This window comes from Lygodium microphyllum, chromosome 20 (assembly GCF_053477565.2).
Source record: "Lygodium microphyllum isolate KBCC chromosome 20, Lygodium_microphyllum_v1.1.10, whole genome shotgun sequence".
Lineage (NCBI taxonomy): Eukaryota > Viridiplantae > Streptophyta > Polypodiopsida > Schizaeales > Lygodiaceae > Lygodium > Lygodium microphyllum.
Genome location: NC_141154.1, coordinates 74,926,131 through 74,937,952, shown reverse-complemented (window position 1 = coordinate 74,937,952; position 11,822 = coordinate 74,926,131).

Genomic DNA, 11,822 nt, shown 5'->3' with positions numbered 1-11,822 from the left:
CTGAGGCCCAATTGACATGAGGATATGCAACCCTAGGGGCCCTTGAGAGCCAGTGTGCCCACATACAATTTCAGGAACTTTGCACCAAAGTATGGTTGTTTGACACTCTAGTCACATGTATCTTTTGTATGGAGCTAAGTTTTGGCATTGAAAATAGACAATTGAGCCCACTCTACTGATTAGATTGACCTAGAGATGACCATTTGATGGCTAGAATGACATAGAGACACCATTGATGATGATATCATCCATGATTAGGGGTACACCCTACTGGACATCACTCCGTGTCATTAGAGAAGAGTTAGGGGCAATAATTATGGTTGTGGAGGCACTCTTTAGAGCAATTTCTTTCTTATATAGAATATGGAGCTCTCATGCCATAGATATCCTAGATTGGTAGTGACTTCCTCTAGACAACTAGCAGAGGTAAGTGGGAGGAATGTTGGTACTCACAAATGCAACTTAGATGAGCTTAGATGGGTTGGACATCAACTAGCTCTCACAATTTGACTATAGTTTGGATTGCCCCATAGTCCCCCTTAGCTAATTTGAGCTAAAATTACTCATATTAGGGCCAATATCCTAAGAGTTGAGATAGGGAGGACTTGGATCCATTCGCCTCTCCTCTAGAATTGGAGATGGAGGACTTATATAAATTTGCCTATTCCTCTAGAACTAAAGATGGAGTTTTATTGGAGCCACTTTTTGCTACACCTCTCTAAGGATGGATTTATTATCCAACCATGACATATGGACACATATCTCTTGAAAGGTGAGAAGGATCGAAGCTTGCACAGGAGAGCTATGGCGGGAGAGCAAGAGCAAGAGAGAGAGAGAGACTCACAATGTGGGAACTCCAACAATCACAATGTGTGATCGCCTTCCCTTTATTCATCTGTCACTAAAAGAATAAAGAATAAAGTGATGGTGACTAGCGCTCGCCACATGCAGTATGCAAGCGTGGGTACTATCAATGTAGTAATACACTGGTGGCTAGGTGGAGGCACCTTTACCCCCAACAACCTCCCACTTAAAGGCGAATCTTCCCCAATGAGGAGTGAAAAAGAAAAAGAAAAGACAGTACAACATGTACACATGTACAACAGGATGAGGAAAGACATCATCTCATCCCATGCACATCAATCTCTTGAGGAAGGGAAAGCTCTCCATAGAGAGGCTTTTGGTGAGCAGATTTGCAGGATTCTGGTCAATCAAGATCTTGACAAGGTCAACAGATTTGTCCTCATCAATGACCCCACGTATGAAGTGATACCTCACCTCAATGTGTTTTGTATTTGCATGGAAGATTGGATTCTTGGCTAACTAAATAGCACTCATAGAATCCAAATGCAGTGTAGGGATAGCATCAATACCAAGGTCACGAACCAAACGGCCTTACCATATGGCCTCCTTGCAAGCCTCAATGGATGCAACATACTCAGCCTCACTAGTGGAAAGAGCCGTACACTTCTGCACCCTTGACATCCAAGAGATAACACCTCCAGCATAGGTGAACACATAGCCAGAAGTGGACTTCCTACTATTTGCATATCCTACATTATCAAAGTTAGGTGTACCCCACGACTCATGTATCATGGCTGCCATAGCATATGCACATATCTATAGTGCCCTTCAAGTATCTCATGATACCCTTCACGGCATCCCAATGCTTCTTTCTAGGTGTAGCCATATAGCGTGCCACAACACCAACTATAAAGGCAATATCTAGACGAGTGGCTATCATGGCATACATGAGACTGTCCACTGCGGATGCATAGGGAATCTTGGCCATCTTGACCCTCTCCTCATCTATCTGCAGACAATCTTCCTGTGATACCTTCACATAAGATGGCAATTGGAGCCCCAAGAGAGACACCAAGGAAAATGGGTTTCTACTCCAAGAAAATCTATCTTGTAACATCAACAAGATTTTGTTTCATTCTTTAGAGAACCACAACAAGGAAAATAATAAATCTTCACATAGCATCATAGTAGATATCTCCCACGGATTTGATAGAATCAATCATAATCTTCAGCATCTTCATAGAACCCATCAATAGAACAAGAAACACAAAATAATACACCATTTGAATGGAAATAATCACATAGTATTCAACTTCATTGTCTTCACAATTTTCTCTCTTAATCTCTCATAGATATATACATTATTTTGATAAAATTGGCTATCTCTAATTCTCTCTCTCTCTCTCTCTCTCTCTCTCTCTCTCTCTCTCTCTCTCTCTCTCTCTCTCTCTCTCTCTCTCTCTCACACACAATCAATCAATCAATCAATCAATAATACATCATCCCCTCTCTACAATACTCAATAATGACTCTCAATAATCCTCTCTTGGTTGTGGATGCGGCATGGGAGTTATGAAAGGGCACCAGAGCCACTACAATGTCTTTTCATAGCTCAATAATGCCACTTCACTTCAGTCTTCAACAGCTACTTCTTCCATTTGTTTTAGCTCTTTTGAACTTAAATTCATCCTTTCTAAAAGTTAGAAAACTTTCCCAAATTACACCCTCATATTACAGAATACTTACAAAAGATCTACAGAACAGAACATAACACAAACAGAGGCTCTACAAAAGGTCTACACAGGTTCAATAGCAACTAAACAGCAAACATTCAGCTCAACTACAACCAAATAAACCCATCACAAGTCACTCAATCAACTATCATACAACCTCAAAATTCATCATTCAATATCCCAACCTCACTTATCAAACAAAATAGAGCAAAACAAAAGAAAACAAAAGCTCAATATATCTTCATTAAAAAAATCATCAGAACCTATCACATCAATATATCTTCATTAAAAAAATAATGAGCTATCAAAATCAATCCAAACCTATCCAAATCATTCTAAAATCAATCAAAAATCATATCAAATCAATCATTCAGTCCACCAAAAACAACAAAAATCAGTCAAAAATTCAGTCTTTTTTCACTCTCAACATATCCCCACACTTACAAAGGAAGCATCCTTGTGACCTAAGGAAAAGAAGAATATAAGTTCAATAAAGATCTCAATGTGATCTTTTGTCTTCAACAACACTTCATAAAATCATCCAATCACAATCCCAACAAGTAACCTATATATCTGATAATACTACAACGAAAGGAAAACACCCTTTTGGATATTATGTCCATTTTTAAAAATTTTGATAGCAACACAAACTCATAAAGGATATAAGAGTTTTCTTTAAATCAGCATCATCTTCTACTAGCTTTTAATCCAATATCTTCTTCATCAATCTAGCTTCAACTTCAGCTCCATTCAACAAATATAAACAATATACACATGCCACAACTCACACCACTTACACAAACAATATTTGAATGGCACCTCTTTGGAAGGAAAAAGGTAGATAGATGCATTCTGATCAAGCATCAAAGTTACAAAGGATAACGGATCAATGAAGATGATCCCTTTTAAAGGATTGATGATTTTTAAACCTTTCTAAGGATAAAGATTCATCCACAAAGGTTTTTGGAGGATTTTGCAAGAATTGTAAACAACATATTCTCTCCGGTAGGATAACAAATCTACTTGGCAAGCACAAAGCATGAAAATAAAGCATATCTAGTTGATGTGGGTATCCACATCTATATTGACATCCAAACATAACTTTGGCACTTTCTTTTGATCACCATGAGAGCGATGGTGCATAAAGGCTAGATACCATGAAAAATGGGCAATCAGTCTCACTGATGGATCCAAAGATTGAGAATGAAGATGAGCAAAACGTAAATAGTTGTGAAAGGCTTGATTTGCAGTCTTCCATTATCTTGGAATCACATGCCAGTTAATTTGGGGTCCCGTCAAAGAATCGCCAGTACTCCAGCTTCTTCTTCTCAGGATTGTCTGATCAAAACCTTCATATTTTGTAACCAACTGAGGGGGAGTCTGAATAAAAGATGAAAGAGACAGGAATGGAATAAGGGATAAAGGATGAAGAGAGGGATAAGCGAAATCATAAAAAGAATAATAAGATAAGGTAGGAGAATCTAGGAATTTAGCTGTATTAGAAAGAAAGGGAGTAAGGAAATGTGGTGGGAACGTGGACAGGAAATGAGAAGATGGGGGAGGACAAGGAAGAAGGGGAGAAAAAACCTGATCAATGATGAAAGGACATTGCATAAAAATAGGAATATGGGGTGCATCTTTAGGTTGAAATAGAAGGGGTAAAATGACATGTGGGGTATTCTGGAAAAGAGACAGATAAGCGTCATACCTATGAGCCATTTGTTGATAGTAGGTCGAGGATGGAATTGATGGTCCTAAGGTAGAACGTCTAGCATAGGTCTCAAAAAATAAAGGATCAAAAGGAGGTTGCTTGGAAAGATGGGATAACAAATCCACCCTCAATTGGTTGACATTTTGCACATGAGACGAAGCCTTTAACTGTCATTGATTTAAGATCACAGAATCCAACATAGGATGCCAAGAATCCTCTGGACAGCTAGCTACTCTAGAAGAATACTTTTGAAACATTTCATCAATCTTAAGCTTCAACTGGTGTACATAGAGTACTGCTTGCAAGACTACATCTCCAACATGCCAAGAGAGGTCTTCATCATCTGAAATTAACAAGACACCTCTGAGGTACATATAGGACATCAACATTGAATCCGGGACTACTGAATCCTCAACACCATCTTGACCACTTCAGACAATAGATTTGCAGACTAGGTTCCACTCCAGCCATCCTCTAGAGGAGATAAATCCATGGTTGAAAGTTTGACATAAAAGACTAACTTCTGTTGTTGATAATGAATAAAGAAAGAGTGGGAGGGAGGAATAAACTCCATAAACTACTCAAAAGTAGTCTAGAAGATATCCATTCTAGATTGCAAACTCTCAACCTTGGCTCGAAATAAAGGACATAAAGTGGCATCCCATTGAAGAGTAGCCAAGTCCTGCTGAGACATAGAAGGAATCATGGGGACACTGGGACTTGGGGGAATGGATCGTGACTGTGCCAGTTGGTCCTTCAATTGTTTAATCTGGGAGGCTTGGGATTCCATTGTATTGTGAGCAATCTGCAAGTTTGACAGTTTAGTATCCAAAAGAGTCTTGAACTCTTGAGCTTCTTTGGACATTCTCTCTTTCTCTTCAAAAACCCTAGTAACCTCTGACTAAGCTTCTACTAATTGATTTTCAAAGAAGATTCTTCTCTGTGGGTCTCAATCATTTTGGTCTACTGCTCCATCTCCTTAAACAAATCAGAAAGAGTGTCTTTGGCAAAGGCTAGCTCTGTGGTTTCCTTATTCATCTAGTCTTTGGATTGCCTCAATTCTTCATAGAAAAAATAATATAATTGTTGAGCACAAGCTGTCATCACTGAGAGTTCAATAGAACTCTGGATGTCTTTACAAAAGAAAGGGATGGCATCCCTTGTCACTAAGTGGTTCAACGAAGGAACTGATATATCCAAAGAACCCTCTCGATGTGCCATGAATAAATTGTTGCATGTGAGGTAGGCAGGGAGTTCACTTCTAGAGGTAGTAGGAACTAACACTGAAGGAATGACTTGTGGAATTGTCTCTACTACACGCTTCAAGTGCTTCAACTAAATGACCAGTGGAGGAGGGGAGTTAGTATCCTCTATGTCAATGGGTTCTGAATCTTCGAAAGGTGGAGGGGGAGGGACTAGTTCAGATGGAGGAGGAGGTAAAGCATCCTTCTTAAGGCTTGAATATGTTAGAAAAGCATATAAATATGAACAAAAGGTTACATTGGTAACATTCCCTCTAGTCACTTTGACAAAATGCTGGTCCATCTTCGTAAGAAGGTAAGTGCTCTAGTCAATGGCAACCCCTCTTAAAACCATCTTGGAAGCTGTGAAGAGCTCCTTGGACAAGTAGTGAGATGGTGTCTTGGCAGGCATGAACCTTTCCTGGAGAAATTAGTAGACTAGCTTCTAGAAGGGATCAGTGATCATTGAGAAAGACACTCTTGAAGTGTTAATCACCTTCTTGACATTGAGGATCTCTTTAGTCTGCTTCTGTAGTAACAGCTTGAGGATCTCTTCATTTGAGAATAATTATCTAGTTGTGACAAAGGGTTCCCCTTTGTAGGGAAGGGACAAAGCCTTTCCTAATCCTCTAGATGTTAGGACCATGGACCAAGCCGATTTCTTACTGTATGACACGAGAAACTCATCACAAAGGGTTGGATCTTCTGGAATCAGAGGGAGAGGAGCAGCCACAAAAGATGCAAGGCTAGCTTTCGCAATAGGCTCAAAAGTCAGTAGGGAAGAATAATCCCTATTGATCAATGGGACGTACTGAACAGAAGGAGGTGTATGGGGTGCCATTCAATTCAGATAGTGAACACACAACACAGCTCACAAACAAAAGAAATGCCTGCAAAACTAGCAAAAAAGACCAAAGATAATATATCAACCAAGGTTTTGAAACGAGACTCGATCGACTATCCCCAAGCAAGGCACATCCTAGAAAAAATTTGACATGACCTCTAGACATATGCGACTAAAAGCTTCATGCTATGCAACAGACATGCACCGAGACCCCAAATCAAGTAGCAAAGAAAAATAAATTCAGACCGTACACTTAATCGTATCAATCAACCAAATCAATAACCACACACAACATAACCAGAACATCATTAACCATCAGTAAACAAGAAAGACCATTCTGAAGACTACACATACCCATCCCGTGAAGCGTGTTTATTGAAAAAGAGAAAAAAAAGAAAGTGTAGTGAGGGGAATTATTTTAGTGAAGGGTTCGTTTTAATAAATTATTAAAAATGTGTGAAATTTTATTAGATTTTAAATCTTAGAAAAGAAAATGGCAGTTCATTTTTAAATTTTTATTTACAATTTATGAAGGTGGAACTGTGCTTTTAACGAATCCCGAACTTCAATACCCAGACTCGGTCTCTAAATGCAGATTCATGAATTAAGAATTTAATGTATCTAAAGCGCCCTTCATTTTCAACACGTGCATTTTTGTGATGGCTGGTTTATTTTATTTAAAATTAAGGTGCCTCCTCTGAAATGTACGTAGCACGTGTAAAGTGAACGACTGGTTGATTTTATTTAATTAAAAAGAAGTTGTTGAGCACGAATGTGCGTGTTATGGTGGTGATTATGGATCATTTTAGAAATTAATAGGTGAATTTTGGGATAGTGGAAAAATAATAATGAGAAGGAAAAAAGAATTACCTGAGAGAGAGAGAGAGAGAGAGAGAGAGAGAGAGAGAGAGAGAGTGTGTGTGTGTGTGTGTGTGTGTGTGCAAGGATACTGAATGCGCGTGTATCAATCCCACAATGTAAATGAGTCTCAAAAGAGAAAATTCAACAACTGAAAAAGATTTGAACATGGTAAGCTCATAAAAAACAACACATCATTTAAAAAAATAATCAAGAAACATGTGGTGTTTCGATAGATTTTTGGCAAGACAATACTTGTACCGACAAGATGAGAGTGGGTGTATTTAATTTGGTTGTGGTTAGTGTTTCGATTGTGTATTGTCTTTTGTTTTATTTTGGTTTTGTTGTTTTTTTAATGAAGAAATCCCCCAGGTTGAAATGTATAGGTGTGAATCCAATTTAAAAGCATTATAGAGGTTGGATTTTTAAAAAAATGTGTTAGGTTGGACACATTAAAAAAAAGATTTTGAATTTTAAGTATGATGTTTCAACCATCCAACATGAGAAAAAATTGAACCAACAAATTTCAGGAAGGCGTCTAGATTTTTCCAATAATTTTCCGTTTATGTTTGGCATTTAACATGCTTTTTTCAAGAATTTTGCCCAAAAATAGACATTTTACCATTTTCTAAAGCATATTTAGCTTTTAAAAAAATAAAATTTAAAGGAAAAGGTGGATGGAAATTTTCGAAAAAAATTTAAAGAATTTTTACCAATTTTTAATGGATTTTAAATGAAATCTGATATTTTTGACTATTTAGCAATTTGTTTTTGGAATTTCAACTTGGAAAAATCATCCAAATATTTTCTAATTGGTCAAAGAAAATTTTAGCTATTTTTGTATACATTTTTGTGATTTTTTAGGAATTGTTATTTTTTTAAAAAAAATATTTTTATGTATTTATTAGGGTTATTGACAACTTTTTAATGAAAAATGGGGTACTCGGTTGCGTGTGAACAGCAGCTGCGCACACCCACGAATGAGTTTGACGAGTATCCTCACACATGAACACCTGCTCGAAAAACCTCACAAACCCGCGCGCGAAGCCACGCACGCAAACACCAAACGAATTCCCGCGCGCGACACCACGCGAACATGCAAACTCGCAAACACGTGAACATGTGGAGTGGGGGAGTGGGGTTAAGCTAGTTTTGGGCGGGGGGGGGGGGGGGGGGGGGGAGGTTTAATTTGGTTTAGTTAGTTGGGGGGTTAAGGATGTAGGTAGGGGGTTAGTGGGAATAGGGTTTAGGGGTAATGGGATTTAGGTTATGGGGGGGGTAAAGAGAGAGAGGGGAGAGAAGGGGAGGGAGGGGGGAGAAACCGTGGAAAAAGTGCAATGGGGTATCCGAGAACAATTCAAGGTGTTCACATGGAAAAAACGCAAAATCGAGCCCAAAAATGCATACGAGAATTAATATAAAAAAAGTTGTTAGTCGAAACGAAGTGAGGGAAAAAGGAAAAATGTGTGAAAAGGAATGTCGAACAGGTCTATCATGTCAGAACATAGTTTTCGACGAAGATAAGACCCGTGCGCATGGAAAAAACCCAAAAATCGTACCTGAAAAGGGAGTAGAAAATTAATATGGAAATATCCGTGCATCGAAATGGAGGGCAATCAAAAGGAAAAATGTTAGGACATAGGTGATATTCAAGGCTGTTATATTAGAACTCAGTTCTGATAGGTTTAGGAGGTGTTCACATGGAAAAAATAATAAAATAGAGCTTGAAAACACCAATAAAAATTAATAACAATAAATCTAGAGCTCAAAATAGGGTAGAGGAAAAAGAAAAAATGTGCAAGAACGGTGGCCGGACAATGTGGTCCAGTCATAATTGAATTCCGAGGAGAATAGGGTGGGTTTATATGGAAAAATGTCAAAAATACGCATGAAAAAGACACAAAAACCCGCAAAAATGAATAACAGACAAACCGTACAGCGGAATCATAGGCAAGTAAAAGGAAAAATGTCCAAGGGAAGGCGTAGGGCAGAGTTGGTATGTTTGATTGTTATTCCGAAGCGATAAGGGTGCATTTGCATGGAAATACATCCAAGTGTGCGAGAAAAGTTTCAAAAATTAATAACACAAAAATAGTAAGCCGGAACAAGGGGATGTAAAAAGAAAAAGTGGGTCATTTGAAGGGAGGATCAGGGTTATAAGGTTGGATCAGGAGTTTGGTGAACGTAGGGTATGCTCACATAGAAAAAAAATGACAAGGGGTACGAGGGTGGGTGGATGGGGAAGGGACCCCATCAGAGTAGAACTAGTACGTGGTAGAAACGCATGATTAGGTAATGACATATGCAGGGGGTATGCACATCAGATGCATAGGGACATGTCCCCACACTTAAGACCTTACCGATTAGGATAGATTGATCGACACGGCCTAGGACTTGTTGACCGATTGGACACTGACATTCCCACACTTAAGACATAACATGCACTTGCAAACAGAAAGGTAGGGTTAGGAACACTTGGCCCATTTCATAGATGGTTGAAGGGATTCGTCGTTGTTGATGTAGGAAGATCGGAGCAATCGACAAGAGGTATCAAGGCTCGCCACAGAACACGTCCAGTATGGTAGGGACCATGCAATAGCACCTAGAGAGGTAGCTTTGTTGGTAAAGTCCATCGATTCAAGTGTCGATCACAAAGAATAGAACTCTCAGCTCACGGGCACTTAGAAGGATGATAGAACAATCGCTCACCCCATGATGCCCATCGCTTAATGAATAAGCATGAAATCCCATAACTCACGCCTTGAACAAGGGGAAATTGATTTGGAGGGAGTATGCAAGTGTGCACAATTGATGGTGCATTTGTGAATTCCACTTGATGTCGGCATACGATGCAAGAAGGAAGGCCAAGGAGCCTTGTCGTGCAGTACAGAGCAGGGTGACATGGCTTGTGATGGTGGCAAAGACCCATCCTGCGGGTGTATAGGAAAACGAGAATGTACATGACTCTAATTGTCATAGCGTCCCTCAATCCTCACCTCTCGGTAATTGATTGAGGAAACACCAGTCACGCTCAACCCCCCTCAGACTCACGCTCTATTGATGAATACAGGAGGGCAGCCCATTCCTTACACCCATTGATGTAATTCCCACAGTCACTTGTGTAAAGGTTGTATGCCTTGTGCGCAATTGATGGTTGTATGTCTTGTGCGCAATTGATGGTTCAACTGTGTATCCCACCCAGTGTCGGCATATGGTGCGAGAAGAAAGGCCATGGAGCCTTATAGTTCAGTGCCTAGAAACAGATCATGCTTTATGCATTGAGAGGCCCATCCTGTGTGTGCAACACTCCATTCCACATAGCTCACCTCTCATTTGAATTGAAGGGAAAGGACTGGTCATTCACCCCACCCTCTGTCTCACGGTCACTGATAGATACAGAGGGCAGACCATTCTCACATCCCCATCTAGTTAGGATGAAAGCTCACATCACTCAATTATTTGTCGATCAAGATCACTAGTTGGTTGACGACAAGGTGCCAATGAAGAGGCGTACCTAGGGACGTAGCCAACATATCTAGTACTTGATTTTATCTGTAGAGCATATCGTCTTTGGAAAAGGTAGTTTGTTGTAGGGAATCGGCCCTTTGAATGAGACGGCTGATATAGCACACCCATGGAGGTGGCTCTGGAAAGTTGCGTCTGAAAAGGTTCGAGTAGTGATTCAACTATTCCGGACTACGAGGTGTTTCCACCTTTTCCACAGCCAGCTTTCCGTCCAAGGGTGTTTACCACCTTTTCTCGGAACGAGGCCTACTATGATAGGGAATTGCTTCCTTTTCTCCCATAGTAGTTAGTTAGTTTTTTTTCCCTTTTTTTTCTCTTTTTTTCTTTCCTTCTTTCCTACTCCCGAGGGTGTTTCCACCTTTTCCCGAAGAATAGGTCGGCATAACAGGGACTAACTCCTTTTCTCCCATGACCGATATATATATATATATATATAATTTCTCTCTTTCTTTTTTTTTTCTTTTGACTATCTTTGAAACATCGAATGGCAGGGGCGCCATGTATCAGAACCATCCTTGCCACCTCTGTTGGATCAGACGAGAGGAGAATAGAGTAAGGATGGGAGGTATCTGAGAGGGGCTAGCAGAACGAGACCTCGTCATGAGGAAGATCATAAGGGCTATCAAGAGCACGATGAGAAGGACAATGTGACACCCAAAAGGGAAAGGGTGGGTCGACTATGATTATCAAGATCCCCAAGGAGGGAAGTACTTCTTCAGGCAATAGCCAGTGGATAAAATCAAGTGCAGATAACAGAAGAAGATCAATCCAAAACAACCTTCACCACAAAATGCGGAACCTATGCCTACAGAGTAATGCCATTTGGGCTCTGCAATGCCCTAGCTACTTTTTAGAGAGTAATGATGGATGTCTTCTAGAACCATTTGCATGATTTCATTGAGGTGTATCTCGATGACTTCTGTGTCTATAGCCTTATCCGTGAGCATTGGGGACACCTAGAGAAATGTTTTGACAGATGCCGGGAGTATGGGATTTCTCTCAACCCTGAAAAATGTGTTTTTTGGCATCTCATCAGGAGTTCTTCTGGGCCACATTGTCTCTGCACAAGGGATAGCAACAGATCATACTAAGATTGAGAAGATTGC